The sequence below is a fragment of the Drosophila nasuta genome, unplaced genomic scaffold (assembly GCF_023558535.2).
Source record: "Drosophila nasuta strain 15112-1781.00 unplaced genomic scaffold, ASM2355853v1 ctg7_pilon_split, whole genome shotgun sequence".
NCBI classification, from domain to species: Eukaryota; Metazoa; Arthropoda; class Insecta; order Diptera; family Drosophilidae; genus Drosophila; species Drosophila nasuta.
The window spans coordinates 222,399-228,398 of NW_026869620.1; positions in this window are offsets into that span (position 1 = coordinate 222,399).

A 6,000-nucleotide genomic window follows, 5' to 3' on the forward strand; every position below is an offset into this window, starting at 1 on the left:
CCACTTAAAAGTAAAAATAAAATATAAAACAAAAAGGTGTACAAATTAAAAGTCACAAGTGAAGTTAATGTCTTTTAATGAAAGTGTTATTTCTCTCTCCGACTCCGGAGGCACCACTCGACCGTTGTTACACACTTCTCCCGACATGTCCACGTCAAATTCCGACGAAGAATACTTCCTAGAAGTAATTTCACCAAACAAGACAATCCTAAGGAGGGAATCAACAAACAATAAAATCCAGTGTCCAAAGACACCCACTGCAACCAAAACGACAAGTGCCGGCATCATAGGCACACTCATTGAAAATCAACAACAACTAGACGACAACACCCATATAAAACAGCAACAAAACACAACCAACATGGCTACAGCAGCCAACTCCACCGTTAGCAACAGCAACCAATCAACATACAAAAACAACCAGCAGACAGCCAACACACGAAAGCAGCAACAAAAATTATCTAACATGGCGGCTCCTGTTGGAACCTCCGTTGGCAACACCAAGCCAGAGTGCAGCAAAAACATTCATCAGGCAGCCACTACCAAACCGCAACTTGAAAAACCGACGCCAAATCTCGCGCCAATATCAGCACACACACAGACGAAAGCCAGCAACACTACAAAGCGCAGTTTGATGCACTCAATTGCAAGCATCCAAGTGACGGAACCAGTGGCTCCCAAACTGCCAACTAAAATCACCCCTTTAATCGACGACTGGATTGTAGACAACAGAAACTACACCGGCTTGCCAAATGATTCACCTCCATCCATCCAGAATCTCTTGACACCATCGAAGCGCAAGCGTGTTGACCTTGACTCCAGCGATGACCATATAAGCCTGTTCAAATCAATAAAAACTCCAGCATTTAAAAGTAACGCAGCCAAATCTATACAACAAGCCAGAAGAGACTCTCAATCAATCACCGAAAGCGTACAAAGATTCGTTGAGTACCAGAACAGGTTCAAACGGGATTCTGATCGCAATGTTGGAGAAATTCCACCATTATTCATCCCTAAGGTAGATGATATTCTTCCCCTACTGGAAAAACTTAAAAATGCGCCAGGCATAGGCGGCTATGTGTTTAAGTGTACATCCAACGGTGTCCGTATCATAAGCAGCTGCCTAAGCACTTATAATATCATCCTCAACACCTTAAATGATGCTGGAACACACCTCTACTCTCATCAAATGAGGAAAGATAGAGGCCTGCGCGTCGTTATCAGGCACTTGCACTACTCCACGCCAACAGAATGGATTGTTGCAAGGCTCGCTGAAATTGGCCATAAAGCCAAATTTATCAGGGTAATCAAAAACAACTCCACTAACAAGCCGTATAACTTGTTTGAAGTCGAGATTGAGCCTAAAGCTGATGGCTCCCACCTTCAGATCCTGAAGCTGCAGGCTCTAGGACTCCAGCTGGTCAGCGTTGAAAGGCAGGCAAAGCCAACTAACCCTGCCCAGTGCCATCGTTGCCAAGCCTTTGGCCACACCAAGAATTACTGCCGCCGCCCGTTTCAGTGTATGAAATGCGCTGGCGGTCATCCCTCCACCACATGCCAGAAGAGGAGAGATGAAGCATCAAAGTGCGTCAACTGCAAGGGCAGCCACGTCAGCAGTTATAAAGGCTGCCCAGCGTTTAAAGAAGCCAGGAATAAACTGCTCAGCTCTCGCCAGTTGCTCAACGCCAATACGGTCAAGCCACATATCCGCCACCAGCACACACAGCAGTATCAACAGGCAACGCGCCGGCATCTGATTACTTCGCCACCAGCCAACGAAGAGCAGCCAACAAGTCCGGCGCATCCTATCGCATCGGCACCAGCAGCGAAGGATAGGCCATCTTATAGCCAGGTTCTTCGCAGCCCTGTGCCAGAAATCATGCCTCCCTCTCCTGCACCTGTTTGGCCCAACACGCACCAGCAGACAGCCCAGCCTCACCTGCAAAACAGGACAGTTAGAAACGGGAAGACATTTCCAGCCAACAAAACTCACCTCCCCCTCTGATCGACAACAGCATCAGCAGCATCATCATCGTCCTCAACGGCCAAAGAAGCAATCTCAGCGGCGGCCTCACGGACATCTGCAGCCAGCCAGTCCATCCAAGCAGCAATACAGCAACCAGAAGCAGCATGAGGTCTCCAACCGCGAAATCCTCGTAGCCCTTCAGAGATCGGTCGAGATTTCGCGGCTTCTGGAAAATAAGGTAAACAATTTATCAAAAACGGTTGCTTCCATTCTCACAACTCTTTTGAGCGATAAGCACGACTCCCCCCTCAAAATTAAGCAATGACACTACTCCCGCCAATGAAATAGTTTTTAATGATTAATACACCCACTATTATTTATACTAATCAAAACACAGAGCCCACCAATATGCGTAGACATAAACTGAACTCTGCCCCTCTCAATAAATTACATATAGCCTACTGGAACTCATGCGGTGTTAAAAATAAAATTAACGAACTTGAATTCTACATAAAACAACATAAAATTGACATTATGATGGTTATAGAAACGAGACTGCACGAGAAAGATATAGACTTGTTGAAGTTTGATAACTACAACATACACATGGCCACACACCCCTATAGCCACAGAAAAGGAGGTGTTGCAATAATAATAAATAACTCTATTAGCTACAACATTTTGCCTCCTATTTGCATAGATAGTATACAATCTTTCCCCATCCAACTCCACAATAGTTTTAATAAAACAAACACTAACAATCAACCCTTAGTTATAGCTCCGCTCTACTGCCCTCCTCAGTTCACGTGGTCAGTAACACACTTCAAAAAGCTCTTCACTCATTTCAATAGCCACTCCAGTCGCTTCATCCTATGCGGAGACTGGAACGCTAAAAATACCTGGTGGGGTAACCTGAGAGGTTGTAAAAGAGGGAAAGCACTTCTCGAAACAATTCATAGCAGTAGTAACCTCAACATCCTGGCCACTGGAGGTGCTACTCACTATCCATTTGACAGCCGCAAAACCCTTCGGCCATCGACTTTGCGGTCTACTCCGGCATCAATGACAATAGCATCAGTACTTTTAGTAGTACTGACCTTGATTCCGATCACCTCCCAATACAAATTAAAATCGACATAGAATTAATCCCTACACACAAGACCCCAACAAATAAAATTGATATCAAAAACATGAACATAACAAAATTCAAATCACTACTTGAAAACAAAGTACTTTTGAACACTGAAATCAACTCTCGTGAAGATGTAGAAGACATTATAGACATGTTTACCAAAAACATCTATGACTCAGTCACAGAAGCAACCAACAATATTACGAACAGTAGATACCTACATATTGACAACCGGAGATATATCCTGGACGACTATACTAGACAACTACTTGAGGAAAAGAAAATATGCAAAAAAAATCTGATACTTTTACGCACTGCTGAAGCCAAAAAGAAATATAGGCAAACTCAAAACAGATTAAAAAAAGCCCTAGCGCAACTCAAAAGTAATAATATTAACCAAATGTTCAATGCAATCGACACCCAGGACAGATACAAAATGCAAAAATTGTGGAAGCTAACTAATAACCTGAAACGCCAACCACAGCCAAATTGGCCAATAAAAATACAGGACCCTACTAACAACCACGGCTGCTGGACAAAGACTAACGAAGAAAAAGTTGAAGCTTTTAGGAAACACCTAGTAAATAGATTCAAACCAATTCTCACCAACACAGACACTGAACGCAATACAATACAACATAACCTAGACAGCAAATCCCTACCTCCCACTCCCTCAACACACTTCAAAACAGTCACATATGAAGAATTATCCTCAATCATCAATTCACTCGACCCAAAAAAGGCAGCTGGAATAGATAAAATTCACAATAAATTAATACAAATGCTTCCAAAAAAAGCAATACTTTTCCTCCTTCTAATCTACAATAACCTATTCAGACTTGGCTTCTTCCCAAAACAATGGAAAAAAGCGTCTATCACACTTATTTTGAAAACAGGTAAAAGCCCGTCAGACATGGACTCCTACAGGCCAATAAGCTTACTGCCTAGCCTATCCAAAATATATGAGAAGTTAATCCTAAACAGGCTCATGGAAATAGACCTCTTCGCCAATGCAATCCCAAATCACCAATTTGGATTCAGGCGTGAGCATGCCACTGAACAACAGCTGGCTCGTGTAACTCAATTCATTTTACAAGCCTATGAACAAAAACAATACTGCTCTGCAGTATTCATTGACATCAAAGAAGCTTTTGATCGTGTCTGGCACGAAGGCCTGTTATATAAATTAAACAAACTGCTACCACATAACATGTTTGAAATTCTAAAAAGTTATCTAAACAATAGGACATTTAGTGTAAATGGAATTGGTGCTTCCTCTAAACCCGGCCAAATTTCAGCTGGCGTCCCCCAAGGTAGCGTGCTAGGTCCCATACTCTACACTATTTACTCTTCTGACATGCCCCTACCTGATCTCATTAAAAACAAATACAAATATACAACAAACGAAGACAAGAAGACTATGTTATCCACCTACGCTGACGACACGGTAACCCTCTGCGCCTCTAACCACCCATCCACAGCAGAAGGTAGCAATCAAATATATCTAAGACATTTGGGAACTTGGGCAAAAAAATGGTGTATTAATCTAAACGTTAATAAAACAGCCCATGTTCTATTCACACTAAAGAAAGATGCACCCAATTTAAGACCAAACCCTCTTACAATCAATGGTCAAACAATAACCAATAAAAGCAGACATAAATACCTAGGTGTACAACTGGACAAAAGATTAACGCTCATCCATCATATCACTAACTTAACCTCCAAACTAAAATCAATAAACAAAAAATTAGCCTGGCTAATAGGCCCTCAAAGCAGACTTAAAAACAACTGCAAGGCAGTCGTTATTAAACAATTAATTTATCCTCAGTGGCAATACGCCTTACCGGTATGGGGCTCACTAGTATCTGACATCCAGCTCAAAAGAATCCAATCCCTGCAAAACAGAATTATTAGAAAATCTCTCAAAGCCGGTATATACACAAAAAATGTTACCCTTTATGACAAATTTAACCTCAAAACAGTTGACCAATCATTCTATGACTCAAGCCACCGGTTCTTCTCCTCTCTGGCTTTCCATCCGAATCCATACTGCAGACTGCTTCTCTCAGATCCTTATATTCCTTGCCGTCTGGCAAGACCCAGGTATTCCAAGCAGCTGCATTCCTGCTGTATTCCTAAACAGCCCCAACAAGCCGCCCCGAGCTCAGGCCATTCCGGCTCCATCACTCTTATACTGCCCACTCTGCTCCGCCTGGAGCAAGAAGCATCTGAAAAAAGGGAATCCGAGCTAGCTGTCACTGCAAAAAAAGCAAAAGAAAAAATTAATGAGCCGCCTAGTAGAATGTGCGAGATGCTAATAAATCACTTTAAGCGTAAATACATCAGAGGAGAACTTAGCCGAGAAGCAGCCGTTGATATTGTTCAAGGTCAACCCCTAGCCATTCAACAGATAATTATACCTGATTACATGCCACATGAATCTCTTACGACTACGCCAGAACAAACTCACACATCTGAGCCAAACATCACAACTGAAACCATCCATAACCAAATACCAAGAGAACAAAAAAATAGCACACAATGCAACAAATGCTACCAACTCAATTCATGATACTCACAACCTACTACAAAACCCAAGTCTTAACTGCTCAACTATCGCACCACTCACTAAAAATGCATACCGACATCATTTTACATAATGCGAATCCAATTCACAAAACAACCAGCAGACAGCCAACACACGAAAGCAGCAACAAAAATTATCTAACATGGCGGCTCCTGTTGGAACCTCCGTTGGCAACACCAAGCCAGAGTGCAGCAAAACATTCATCAGGCAGCCACTACCAATAATAAACAAATAACCAAACTCAGCCAACACTACGAAAGCAGCAACAAAATTTTCTAACCGCAAAAACATTCATCTAGTGCAACCACTACC